This window comes from Protopterus annectens, chromosome 10.part0 (genome assembly GCF_019279795.1).
Source record: "Protopterus annectens isolate FY-2018-M chromosome 10.part0, PAN1.0, whole genome shotgun sequence".
Lineage (NCBI taxonomy): Eukaryota > Metazoa > Chordata > Ceratodontiformes > Protopteridae > Protopterus > Protopterus annectens.
In genome coordinates, this window is record NC_056744.1 from 259,620,262 (window position 1) to 259,635,877 (window position 15,616).

The window sequence follows — 15,616 nt, forward strand, 5'->3', positions numbered from 1 at the left end:
ATAGGGTGTTACTTAGATTTAGAAGAATTTGTAGCTCCAGAAATATTTTTTACAAGAATCTAAGGAGGTCATTCAGGTTTTTGTTAACTAAGCTTATTCTAGACAGAATGTCTTTAAGGCATACTATAAAGTATTAAGTACTAGCAGGCAACAGTTGTTCCATCAAACTGAAGTTAAAGTTAGTCTTGAGGCTAATTTGTTAATAATGAATGTTAATGATAATGTATTTTATTTTTATTTTTCTGTTGATTGGGTTAGTGTCATTATGCTTCTACCCTTTTTGGCAGAGACCCAATGTGATATTTATAGTACCGGGAGAAATTTGGCCTGGGCATCAGTGAACAACCCCTGTTCATTTCAACAGGTGCCATGGGATTTGTTATATCCACCTGAGCTACCGACTCAAGCAGATGGGGTCTTGGTCTTACTTCTCACACAAAGTTAAGCACACTCAGGTATGCAGTAATCCTCTGTGCTGTATTACAGCATCAGCAATTGATCTACCTACTGTGGAAATAAAACCTACAGCCTTTTACCCAAAGTTGAGTGCACTACCCGTTACATCACTGACACTGATAAAGACTATACATAATTTTTTGTTACAGAATGCAGTATTTTCAGAGGTTTTAATTCAACAGATCCATAGATGCTGGAAATATATTACAGACTATGCTATTTTAGGTAATTTGTTAGGTAATTTGTTTAGTCAGGGGGGTTCAGTGTCATGTAAGAGAGGTAAAAATATTAAATACTTTTTGGTGCATAGCCATTATGTTAATGGAAAACCATATGGTTAACAGAGAATGCTTTTTACACAATAGAAACTTACCATATTGGAATTGCTGTAGCTGTTTTCAAGTAGTTTAAAGAATTTGGTGTAATACATAGGACATATGACATTGTATGAACTATTGCTGTTATCCATGACATCAGATGTCCTTGTGGCCTGGTATATATAGGTCAGACTAATAGAAAGTTTAAAACCAGACCTCAGGCATATGTTAGCGATATAAACCATAATACAAACATTCCTGTTACTTATCATTTTTTTCTTAAACACCACAGTGAAAGTTCTTAGTTAGAACCTACTATCTTACAGAATTTATACCAACTAATGGAGGTAGTTATAGTATTAAAGATTTTCTTTCATTCTATTATTGTCCTTTGAAGGCATTAGCTGAGGCATTGGAGTTAATGGGTGTTTTGCAATAAAATGGGGTTGAACTTTAGTCAGTCTGTTTATTGTTCTTTCAGTTTTGTTGCAATTGACTTTATGACCAGGACCCTTTCACAAAATATCTATTTTGTAATATGAACAGCTATAGAGCTGAAATTACTCTGAAGTAGGAAATGGATACAATAGTTTGCCTGCAGTATCCTAATATGATAATATTCTTGCACTCATGCTATCTCTCACTTTTAGATGATATTCTTAACAAAACTATTATATGATGTACTTACATCTTAAACTGTTATATGCTATAAATCAACATTATTTCTGTTCAGTAAAAGGACTGCATGTACACTGGGGTTAACCACTTCAGTAAAATCATTGCAATATTAAAATGGAGTCTCAAATATGTGCATTCATATTTAATTTATACTGATTATTTAGGCTAACAGCTGCATAGAGTACATGGCAGAAAACAACATGACTTATTAGGGTTACAGCCACAATATAAATATTGCATAGAAAATTGAGCAAATACAGGAGAAAAAATATGTTGCAAAAAGTTAGTCATGAGATTCTTAAACTGAAGTAAAAGAACTGAATCCTTAGTAAAGATATACAAACCCAAAAGCTAGAAATAAAGCTTTATTTAAAAGTATCCAAAAATATTATAGAGAGTGATATTAGAAGATGTAGATTGTAAAATAATGCGTAAGGGAGGGAAGGAGGTGGTTATGCATATATCTGATAGCATGAAAACTCAGTAGAGAATTGTGGGAGCTGGTGTGTGGCAAGATAAATAGTTTACTCACTAATCCACAAGATAGAATTATATGGTAAAAAATATTTATGAAGATGTAACTGAAGAATAATAGATAATTATGAAATGGGCTGACTCAAACTATACAATCCACTTCTGCAGACATTTTCTTAATGTTCAGAAGTTGCATACAACACTTTTGCTGAAAACTGCAAAATTAAAGCACGTTACACAAAAGTGAAAGTTCAACAGACAGAAATCCATAGTAATTGAAAGTTTTGTTAATAAAAGGGGAGACAATAAAATAGGTGTTGCTTTATTTATTTATTTGCATTTGTTTATCGGGAAAGTCCACTGGGCCAAGCAAAGCCCATTTTCAGTGGAGGCCCGGGGAGAAAAGGTCCACAGGTAATACAAATAGAATATAAAGTACATCACAGGCACATAATTAGAGTATCTACATAACAGAGGGAGGAAAAAAATCTTAAAAAGTAGCACAATTAGAAAATCACACACAGTTGATCTTCAATGTGGAAAGAAATAATACATCCTTACCAGCCCAATTAAGGACATTTTAGCATACTTCAAAATTATAATTCAATTATCTCATTTGTTTCTTTCTTTAACAGGCACTATCAAGTACAGGTTATTTTCTGCATCATTTTGATTTCTTCCCACTAATATGAAAGAAGTACTAACCATCTCAAATATGAAATAAAAATGGAATTCTCAGTACAATAACCTCACAATAACTTCACAACATTTTAATGAACAATCATCACAATTTCTCACACAATAAAACACTAACAATATATAAACCCTTCCACCAATCACAGTGCAGATTAATTAATTGCTATTAATATATGTAATGTAAAGTATTCAAGAAGTTAGTGTGTCCATTAATAGTGCCATGACAAAATTGTACAGTCATCTAATGGTAATCCCCTACAGTAGCAATGTCCATAAATAAATAGATTAAATCAAAAATTGGAGCATATTTTTTAAGAATGAAGTTAAGTCAATTCTTGGTAATCAACCTAGGATTGTATTGGGCAAAGGAAAATCTATTAAAATATGCTAGAATCAAATGGGAACAAGAAATATAGTTTAAACACTGTAAATCTTATGAGTAAATGTGGATGCTGTAGACACTGTAGATGTATTCATGAAGGACCATATGCTGTGGTTGAGGGATTTGACAGGACTTTTGTTTCCCCAGGCAGATGTAATTGGAACAGTTCCTGAGTGACTTATTTAGCCACCTGCTCAACATGTAATGTATTTTATGTTGGTAAAACTAATAATAATTCAACTAATGCTCTTAACAGACATTGTATACAATGTGATGGTTACAAAAAATTTATTTTTCATTATTGAAAAAGTGGCAATGTCCAACAGAGGTGGCAACGTTGAAAACTTTTTGGAATTTAAAGAATTAGCTTGGCAATTGAGGCATAATTCCTCAGTTGCCCCTCGGCTTAATGAAAGTATTTCCATTTCCATTGCATTGAAAATGAAAGCTGACAAGCTTTAAATATCTAGAACATAAGTCATTATTTTTACAATACATTTTATATTTTATAGTATTATAGGTTTTTTGTGATTTAAGGATTTTGTGAAATGAATTTTAGAGGAGTAGTGAATTTTAACTATAAGTACATATTTTAATAGCAATTAATTAAGTTGCATTGTGATTGGTGGAAGGGTTTATATATTGTTAGTGTTTTATTTTGTGAGCAATTCTGTTGAAGTCTGGAAAATACAGACAAAAGTGCTTAGTTGATTGTTTAATAACATTTTGTGAAGTTATTGAATTGTACCGAGTGTTCCATTTTCTTTTTCAGTTTGGTTTTATAGTTTGATCTCAGATATAATTAATATTCCCTGGGTTCTGCAACTAGCCATGCAGGAATAACTTATTCCTGCACAGCAGGGACCATTCCTGTTCAGCACGGCAGCGCGCCATGCATATTTATGAAGGTGCGTTGCCATGCTCTAAAACGAACACGGTTCCATGTACGAGCGCAGGAGGTATGTCCGAGAGCAGAACACTTACAATGCACACACCCCCTGCACTCCAGAATTGCATATCAGCAATTAAACATGAGCGAGAATGCTTGTAACACCCCCAAACCGTCAGGATAACAAATCTGTGGTCAAAGGCATAAGGGACAATCATCTCTACCAAGCATACCTCTCAACTGTACAGATTTTTGCAGAATGCCCAGATTTTTGCCTTATAATTTTGGTGTGTTCCTCATAAAATCTGTACCTTTCTGGCAAATAGCTGAGGATCAAAGTAATTAAATAATGACAAAACATTTGTGTTTAAGACTCCACATCCTTCAGAAAATTCATGCTAATGTAAAACCTATCAGTCTATCAATGTTTTAAGTTTGTAAGAGCAGTATTTAAATTCTGTCCCTATATATAGCATATAGCGCACACCTCCCAACCCATCAGAGTAAGAAATGTGGACAAAGCCAAAATGGACAATTGTCCCACAGTCCCACAAAGCAGAAAGTTGATACCATAACAGATTCAGCATTAGCTGGGATATCCTGAAGGGTATAGATAAAATAACACAACAAAACAGTTTTTTTTTTTTTTTTTTTTATAAATGCGATAATGTTTAAGTGTAATAAATAAACCAATAACATAAGAGCAAGGCAATGAAGAGGTATAAAGCGTAAATATACAGTCCCATATACAGTCCCATATACAGGGTAGCTCAATGTCCATAAAATACAGTCCAATGCGATCCGGTATGTAATAAAAAGAAAGATTTATTGCAATAGAGGTAAGCGCTTTCGCTAAAACAGCTTCATCAGACCTTAAAACAAATAAAACAGCAATTAATCAATATTTAAATACACAAAAAAGCGGGAAAACCAAAAGCATCCCTTAAAGCTGTATACATAATAATACAAAAACTGAGCATACTATTAAAAGATACATGTACCTGTATAGCATAATATCCCCATCAATCAACAATACTCATAATATCTATACTATAAAATATAAATAATAAAGAATATAATTTATCTATTATATTTCAATCTCCTCATTTTCAAGAGGGGTCGTAGGGGGACTTTACCATTAAGTCCTGGGGATACATCAGATCTAAATTTAATTATCCAATTTGTTTCCCTAGCTTCAGTGAATGTCTCTATATCCCCTCTCCTATGAGTTCTTGATATCTGTTCCAAAATCCTAAATTTAAAGGAGTGACTTTCTCCTTTCTCTTGGGCATGTTTAGCAAGGGCATTATACTGATGGCCTTTCCTGATGTGGTATACATGTTCACGAATCCTGTCTCTAAGACAGCGATTCGTCTTGCCAATGTAGAACGCAGAGCATCCTATGCAGGATGCTATGTATATAACATCTGTTGACATGCAATTACCATGTGCACGTATGGTGTAACTACCAAAACCTAATGGATGTGTAAATACAGGATCTGTTAAAATGTATGAGCAAAAGTTACACCTGTTGCATGGTGTGGAATATGGTGGACCTGCACTTCTATCTGAAGGTGTACTTTTGGGATAACATAACAGATTCTTAAGATTCATCTTGTTCCTGTGTACAAATCTAGGTTTGTCTCCAATCAATTCCCTGATCTTAGGGTCCACTAATAAGACATGCCAGTGTGTCATATAGATATCTTTAATGGAACCTATATCCTTGGTGTAATATACCGGAAAGGTAACTGACTGGGTGTCAACCAATGTACTAGCTCTCACATCTGTATTTCCAGTATTAACCATATATTGATCAAAAGCACCCCTTGAAAAATATGGCTTGGCTGTGGTATCCCTTAAACCAGTGATGCCATTGGTACCGTATCTGAGGTCTACTGAGCTATAACTACGTGCTGTTAGCATGTCTTCTAACTCATTCATGCCTGTTAAATATGCAGATTCTATCGGAGTGTATCTAGAAATCCGCATTGCTTGTCCTCGGACAATGTTTTTTATACACATACTGTATATCTATATGACACACTGGCATGTCTTATTAGTGGACCCTAAGATCAGGGAATTGATTGGAGACAAACCTAGATTTGTATACAGGAACAAGAAGAATCTTAAGAATCTGTTATGTTATCCCAGAAGTACACCTTCAGATAGAAGTGCAGGTCCACCATATTCCACACCATGCAACAGGTGTAACTTTGCTCATACATTTTAACAGATCCTGTATTTACACATCCATTAGGTTTTGGTAGTTACACCATACGTGCACATGGTAATTGCATGTCAACAGATGTTATATACATAGCATCCTGCATAGGATGCTCTGCGTTCTACATTGGCAAGATGAATCACTGTCTTAGAGACAGGATTCGTGAACATGTTCACTATATCAGGAAAGGCCATCAGTATAATGCCCTTGCTAAGCATGCTCAAGAGAGAGGAGAAGGTCACTCCTTTAAATTTAGGATTTTGGAACAGATTTCAAGAACCCATAGGAGAGGAGATATAGAGACATTCACTGAAGCTAGGGAAACGAACTGGATAATTAAGTTTAGATCCGATGTATCCCCTGGGCTTAATGGTAAAGTTCCCTTATGACCCCTCTTGAAAATGAGGAGATTGAAACATAATAGATAAATTATATTCTTTATTATTTATATTTTATAGTATAGATATTATGAGTATTGTTGATTGATGGGGATATTATGCTATACAGGTACATGTATCTTTTAATAGTATGCTCAGTTTTTGTATTGTTATGTATACAGCTTTAAGGGATGCTTTTGGTTTTCCCACTTTTTTGTGTATTTAAATATTGATTAATTGCTGTTTTATTTGTTTTAAGGTCTGATGAAGCTGTTTTAGCGAAAGCGCTTACCTCTATTGCAATAAATCCTTCTTTTTATTACATACCGGATCTCATTGGACTGTATTTTATGGACATTGAGCTACCCTGTATATGGGACTGTATATTTACGCTTTATACCTCTTCATTGCCTTGCTCGTATGTTATTGGTTTATTTATTTGGCAATAGCGTTGAACATTAGAGCATTAAGGGTGCATTCATTTATTTTATTAAATGTTTAAGCGTAGCTGAATGGGTGTGTTTGTTGCTTAGCTACACTTAGTCCAGCTTAAACAGCAAAATAAGTTAAATAGCAAGAGACATCCAACTAAGCAATCTGGCAAAAGTGCAGTAGTTGGAGCATATGCTTTGCAAGCAGCCATTCTCAGGTCGATCCCTACTCTAACCAATTTGCATTTTACATGTGAAAGCAGTACATACACATTTTTTTTTATTATTACCTACTAAATAACATATATTTGTTAACTGGAGTACTGCATTAGGTCCAGATGTGAAGTGTCAGTTTAATAAAGTTGTGAAATCCTCATATAAACACAAGTGCCCCATACAGAATAGTTACACATGGATAAATGTAGTGAAAGCACATAGGGGATGTCAGGGACAGCAAACAAGTTTATAATATGTAATGAATGATGAAGCAATGCCATACAGTAGATAGTCTATAAAATGAAAAATAAGCAATGCTAAGCATTTCACAGCTCTGCTTCCTAGGTGTAAGCATTGTGTAAATATGACTGCTATGCAATGAGTAGCCCAGCTAAGTGGATTTGCCCATCGGTAAGCAGTGCTGAACCTGTCCCTTTAAGCACTGCCAACCTTAGCTAAGCAGGTTTGCCTGTAGCTTAGCTTAACTCAGCATAGTCAAAACTGTCCAATCATGGCAAAGGGTGGGAAATTGGCCATATTTAAAAACCCACAGGTGGGACTACAGTTCATAAATGGTTGCAGCTTCCCACTCTAGACAGTATGGCAAGAGTTGGTGAGGGCATGTGCATCCGGGTGCAGTGCTGGGGCATACAGGAGTCCAAGGTCATGATAAGACTCCTGGTACAAAACCATGATGAAAGACTGATGCAGGAACAGTACCAAGGCTCCCAATATAAAGCAGAAGCCTGGGACCATTTCACCCATGATCTCACCAGTGCCACTGGTATCTCTTGGACTGGTGAGCAGGTCCAGCACCACTATGCCAACTTGAAGTGGAGAAAGAGGGAGCTCTTGGATGAGAGGGTCCAAGAAGAAAGGCAGAGGGGTGATGTCCCAGCAGTGTGTAAGTACTCATACAAACTGTTCACTAATGTCCAGCCTGTGTATATGATGGATAGGTATGCCTAAATATTTCTCTATTTCCCTTACAGCTGCAGGAAGCCCATACTAGTAGGCTGCAAAGGCTGTGTCACGAGGCTGGTGAGTAACAATCCTGCTTGTAGTAGTCAATACCAAATAAATATAAAGTAGTAGAAAGTCATCTGGCAGTATAAAAACTGTTGTATGGGTTGTACTGAATAAACCAGACAATATGAAAGTAATAGTCACATATAGGTCATATTTAAATAAAACTAACTGCCTGGCAATAAAGCTCTAAATCCTGAAATAGATGTTTACTCTGGTATTGTATGGCATTTATTGTTGCATTCTCTGAATAGTAATGTTGTGTTAACCACTGTTACCCACACTGTGCGACATAAAAAAATGTCTAGGAATGTCTGTATAAGAATGTTGTAATTACAAGGTCAGATTGTACAATCAAGAGAGACTTAGACAGAAAACACTGAAAAGATAGACATCAATATCCAAATAACACACTCTACTGTAACTTAAATTGTTGTATTTTTAGCAGACCTAGCCATGGTTTGAATTCTGGGAGTGATAGTAAGCTGTAATCATACCTCTCAACTTTACAGATTTATCAGAATGTCCAGATAATTGGCCCATATTTGCTGCCTGTTCCTCTGTCCCCCTGGCAAATCAGTGGGATGATCTCAGAATTGTAGTCACGAAATAATGACATACTTTATTTTCATACCTCAAAACCTTCAGAAAATGTAAATTAAAACAAATCATGTCACTCTAGCAACTCTCCAAGTTTATGACAGCAATATTCAAAACATGTCCCTACTTGTACCCCTATGTTGTCAAGCTTTGTCCAGAGTGTGTGCATTAAGAGATTGGGAGGTATGTGAATAATATTAACTGGAATCTGGGAATATGTGGAGAAATAGTCAGGTAGTGTTAACAAGCATTCCCTCCACAGACCTGTTAGATAAGAAAACTGGCCTGCCAATAAAGATTTACATCCTGGACTGGTAGTGTTTACTCTGAAATGGTATGTCCTGACATGTAGCATTCAGTAACATGTGATATCAGAATAGTACTGTTGTGTCAACCACTGTTTCTCACCCTGTGCTACATAAAAATATGTGTAGGAATGTCTGTATAAGACCATTGCAATTACAAGGTTAGATTGTACAACCAAGAGAAACTTAGGCAGAAAACACTAAAGGAATAGTAGTAGTGGTTGGATGGGGTGGATGATATTAGAGTGGCAGTTGCAAGGGCATAGCCAGCATGTTTTAGGTGCGCTTTTAGTAAAGTTTTGAAGTGGGTGCATTATGGTACGGAGGTAATTGAAGGTGGGAGTGAGTTCCATAATTTGGCTATGGCGCAAGAGAATAGTGCTTCACCAGCAGAGTTATTGGCTTTAGTGATCTGCAAGTGATTTTTGTTGCTGGATCTTAGTGGTCTGGTGGTGCCATAGGGTTGGAGTAGATTCTGGAGGGATGGGACATTTAGTGGATGGTTTACTAGTTTGTGGGCTATATGTATTTTTGACTCTCCTGCACTGTTGTTTTAAATATTTCCTGTGATTTTGAACTCTGATGATACTATAAATATATTTAGTATTGTTATTATTAAATATATTTAAACCTTTCATTGTGGCTGGTTTGTCTAGACATATTCAAGCTCTGAGAGTACTTGCATATTTGATGACACTGTGTAGGCCACTCCTAATAGCATTGCTTTTGGTCAAACTACCATTTGTTATGACAGTAACATTACACGGTAAGATTGGACATCCTTTGCTAAGGGTCTTAATGTAGCTGATAAGGAGCTGCTTGGTGGCAATAACTACCTTATAGTCTGGGCATAGCTAGTAAACCTGTGCCAGTCTTTCACAGGTGTGTGTGTGTGTGTGTGTGTGTGTGTGTGTGTGTGTGTGTGTGTGTGTGTGTGTGTGTGTGTGTGTGCGTGTGTGTGCGTGTGTGTGCGTGTGTGTGTGTGTGTGCGTGTGTGTGTGTGTGTGTGTGTGTGTGTGTGCGTGTGTGTGTGCATGTGTGTCAGCTACTTGAGCAGGGACATGAGGAATTGGTTGGCAAAGATGGTGCTGGAGGTCTTGGCTTGGCCACTCAGCTGATATCTTAACTCTGTAGCTCTGCCAGTGGGGAGTCTTATTGGGGATCTGGAGAAAGAGGGAGAAACCAGCCCCGGACTGATTGTGGTCTCTGTGTGCACTTAAGGGAAATTGCACTTGATGTAGAGAGATGCATCTGGAAATACTGTGGCTGTACCTGTCATCCTCCCAATGTATGTACCCCACTGTTGCCATTGGTGAGGATTGAGGCTCCTTGATTACTGGACCAGTGGTGGGGTGCCACAGAAGTAAATGAGGGTGAGGCATCAATGAAGGTTCTTTATGAATACCCATATGGGTTAACATTTACATACACCATTCATGTTAAGGAAATTAATTTTCTTGATGCATTCTTTGAGAGAGTTTCAGGCCAGGAGATTGTTTATAAATTGCTTGGAAAACCTGCAACTTCAAATAGTCCCTTGCATATGACTAGTTGTCATCCCTTTCATACTAAGTTATCATCGTCACATAGGGTGTTACTTAGATTTAGAAGAATTTGTAGCTCCAGAAATATTTTTTACAAGAATCTAAGGAGGTCATTCAGGTTTTTGTTAACTAAGCTTATTCTAGACAGAATGTCTTTAAGGCATACTATAAAGTATTAAGTACTAGCAGGCAACAGTTGTTCCATCAAACTGAAGTTAAAGTTAGTCTTGAGGCTAATTTGTTAATAATAAATGTTAATGATAATGTATTTTATTTTTATTTTTCTGTTGATTGGGTTAGTGTCGTTATGCTTCTACCCTTTTTGGCAGAGACCCAATGTGATATTTATAGTACCGGGAGAAATTTGGCTTGGGCATCAGTGAACAACCCCTGTTCATTTCAACAGGTGCCATGGGATTTGTTATATCCACCTGAGCTACCGACTCAAGCAGATGGGGTCTTGGTCTTACTTCTCACACAAAGTTAAGCACACTCAGGTATGCAGTAATCCCCTGTGCTGTATTACAGCATCAACAATTGATCTACCTACTGTGGAAATAAAACCTACAGCCTTTTACCCAAAGTTGAGTGCACTACCCGTTACATCACTGACACTGATAATGACTATACATAATTTTTTGTTACAGAATGCAGTATTTTCAGAGGTTTTAATTCAACAGATGCATAGATGCTGGAAATATATTACAGACTATGCTATTTTAGGTAATTTGTTAGGTAATTTGTTTAGTCAGGGGGGTTCAGTGTCATGTAAGAGAGGTAAAAATATTAAATACTTTTTGGTGCATAGCCATTATGTTAATGGAAAACCATACGGTTAACAGAGAATGCTTTTTACAAAATAGAAACTTACCATATTGGAATTGCTGTAGCTGTTTTCAAGTAGTTTAAAGAATTTGGTGTAATGCATAGGACATGTGACATTGTATGAACTATTGCTGTTATCCATGACCTCAGATGTCCTTGTGGCCTGGTATATATAGATCAGACTAATAGAAAGTTTAAAACCAGACCTCAGGCATATGTTAGCGATATAAACCGTAATACAAACATTCCTGTTACTTATCATTTTTTTCTTAAACACCACAGTGAAAGTTCTTAGTTAGAACCTACTATCTTACAGAATTTATACCAACTAAAGGAGGTAGTTATAGCATTAAAGATTATCTTTCATTCTATTATTGTCCTTTGAAGGCATTAGCTGAGGCACTGGAGTTAATGGGTGTTTTGCAATAAAATGGGGTTGAACTTTAGTCAGTCTGTTTATTGTTCTTTCAGTTTTGTTGCAATTGACTTTATGACCAGGACCCTTTCACAAAATATCTATTTTGTAATATGAACAGCTATAGAGCTGAAATTACTCTGAAGTAGGAAATGGATACAATAGTTTGCATGCAGTATCCTAATATGATAATATTCTTGCACTCATGCTATCTCTCACTTTTAGATGATATTCTTAACAAAACTGTTATATGATGTACATACATCTTAAACTGTTATATGCTATAAATCAACATTATTTCTGTTCAGTAAAAGGACTGCATGTACACTGGGGTTAACCACTTCAGTAAAATCATTGCAATATTAAAATGGAGTCTCAAATATGTGCATTCATATTTAATTTATACTGATTATTTAGGCTAACAGCTGCATAGAGTACATGGCAGAAAACAACATGACTTATTAGGGTTACAGCCACAATATTAATATTGCATAGAAAATTGAGCAAATACAGGAGAAAAAAATAAGTTGCAAAAAGTTAGGCATGAGATTCTTAAACTGAATTAAAAGAATTGAATCCTTAGTAAAGATATACAAACCCAAAAGCTAGAAATAAAGCTTTATTTAAAAGTATCCAAAAATATTATAGAGAGTGATATTAGAAGATGTAGATTGTGAAATAATGCGTAAGGGAGGGAAGGAGGTGGTTATGCATATATCTGATAGCATGAAAACTCAGTAGAGAATTGTGGGAGCTGGTGTGTGGCAAGATAAATAGTTGACTCACTAATCCACAGGATAGAATTATATGGTAAAAAATATTTATGAAGATGTAGCTGAAGAATAATAGATAATTATGAAATGGGCTGACTCAAACTATACAATCCACTTCTGCAGACATTTTCTTAATGTTCAGAAGCTGCATACAACACTTTTGCTGAAAACTGCCAAATTAAAGCATGTTACACAAAAGTGAAAGTTCAACAGACAGAAATCCATAGTAGTTGAAAGTTTTGTTAATAAAAGGGGAGACAATAAAATAGCTGTTGCTTTATTTATTTGCATTTGTTTATCGGGAAAGTCCACTGGGCCAAGCAAAGCCCATTTTCAGTGGAGGCCCGGGGAGAAAAGGTCCACAGGTAATACAAATAGAATATAAAGTACATCACAGGCACATAATTAGAGTATCTACATAGCAGAGGGAGGAAAAAAATCTTAAAAAGTAGTACAATTAGAAAATCGCACACAGTTGATCTTCAAGGTGTAAAGAAACAATACATCCTCACCAGCCCAATTAAGAACATTTTAGCATACTTCAAAATTATAATTCAGTTATCTCATTTGTTTCTTTCATTAACAGGCACTATCAAGTACAGGTTATTTTCTGCATCATTTTGATTTCTTCCCACTAATATGAAAGAAGTACTAACCATCTCAAATATGAAATAAAAATGGAATTCTCAGTACAATAACCTCACAATAACTTCACAACATTTTAATGAACAATCATCACAATTTCTCACACAATAAAACACTAACAATATATAAACCCTTCCACCAATCACAGTGCAGATTAATTAATTGCTATTAATATATGTAATGTAAAGTATTCAAGAAGTTAGTGTGTCCATTAATAGTGCCATGACAAAATTGTACAGTCATCTAATGGTAATCCCCTACAGTAGCAATGTCCATAAATAAATAGATTAAATCAAAAAAATTGGAGCATATTTTTTAAGAATGAAGTTAAGTCAATTCTTGGTAATCAACCTAGGATTGTATTGGGCAAAGGAAAATCTATTAAAATATGCTGGAATCAAATGGGAACAAGAAATATAGTTTAAACACTGTAAATCTTATGAGTAAATGTGGATGCTGTAGACACTGTAGATGTATTCATGAAGGACCATATGCTGTGGTTGAGGGATTTGACAGGACTTTTGTTTCCCCAGGCAGATGTAATTGGAACAGTTCCTGAGTGACTTATTTAGCCACCTGCTCAACATGTAATGTATTTTATGTTGGTAAAACTAATAATAATTCATCTAATGCTCTTAACAGACATTGTATACAATGTGATGGTTACAAAAAAATTATTTTTCATTATTGAAAAAGTGGCAATGTCCAATAGAGGTGACAACGTTGAAAACTTTTTGGAATTTAAAGAATTAGCTTGGCAATTGAGGCATAATTCCTCAGTTGCCCCTGGGCTTAATGAAAGTATTTCCATTTCCATTGCATTGAAAATGAAAGCTGACAAGCTTTAAATATCTAGAACATAAGTCATTATTTTTACAATACATTTTATATTTTATAGTATTATAGGTTTTTTTGTGATTTAAGGATTTTGTGAAATGAATTTTAGAGGAGTAGTGAATTTTAACTATAAGTACATATTTTAATAGCAATTAATTAAGTTGCATTGTGATTGGTGGAAGGGTTTATATATTGTTAGTGTTTTATTTTGTGAGCAATTCTGTTGAAGTATGGAAAATACAGACAAAAGTGCTTAGTTGATTGTTTAATAACATTTTGTGAAGTTATTGAATTGTACCGAGTGTTCCATTTTCTTTTTCAGTTTGGTTTTATAGTTTGATCTCAGATATAATTAATATTCCCTGGGTTCTGCAACTAGCCATGCTGGAATAACCTATTCCTGCACAGCAGGGACCATTCCTGTTCAGCACGGCAGCGCGCCATGCATATTTATGAAGGTGCGTTGCCATGCTCTAAAACGAACACGGTTCCATGTCTGGCAGGAGGTATGTCCGAGAGCAGAACACTTACAATGCACACACCCCCTGCACTCCAGAATTGCATATCAGCAATTAAACATGAGCGAGAATGCTTGTAACACCCCCAAACCGTCAGGATAACAAATCTGTGGTCAAAGGCATAAGGGACAATCATCTCTACCAAGCATACCTCTCAACTGTACAGATTTTGCAGAATGCCCAGATTTTGCCTTATAATTTTGGTGTGTTCCTCATAAAATCTGTACCTTTCTGGCAAATAGCTGAGGATCAAAGTAATTAAATAATGACAAAACATTTGTGTTTAAGACTCCACATCCTTCAGAAAATTCATGCTAATGTAAAACCTATCAGTCTATCAATGTTTTAAGTTTGTAAGAGCAGTATTTAAATTCTGTCCCTATATATAGCATATAGCGCACACCTCCCAACCCATCAGAGTAAGTAATGTGGACAAAGCCAAAATGGACAATTGTCCCACAGTCCCACAAAGCAGAAAGTTGATAACATAACAGATTCAGCATTAGCTGGGATATCCTGAAGGGTATAGATAAAATAACACAACAAAACAGTTTTTTTTTTTTTTTTTTTTTTTTTTTTATAAATGCGATAATGTTTAAGCGTAATAAATAAACCAATAACATAAGAGCAAGGCAATGAAGAGGTATAAAGGTAAATATACAGTCCCATATACAGGGTAGCTCAATGTCCATAAAATACAGTCCAATGCGATCCGGTATGTAATAAAAAGAAAGATTTATTGCAATAGAGGTAAGCGCTTTCGCTAAAACAGCTTCATCAGACCTTAAAACAAATAAAACAGCAATTAATCAATATTTAAATACACAAAAAAGCGGGAAAACCAAAAGCATCCCTTAAAGCTGTATACATAATAATAGAAAAACTGAGCATACTATTAAAAGATACATGTACCTGTATAGCATAATATCCCCATCAATCAACAATACTCATAATATCTATACTATAAAATATAAATAATAAAGAA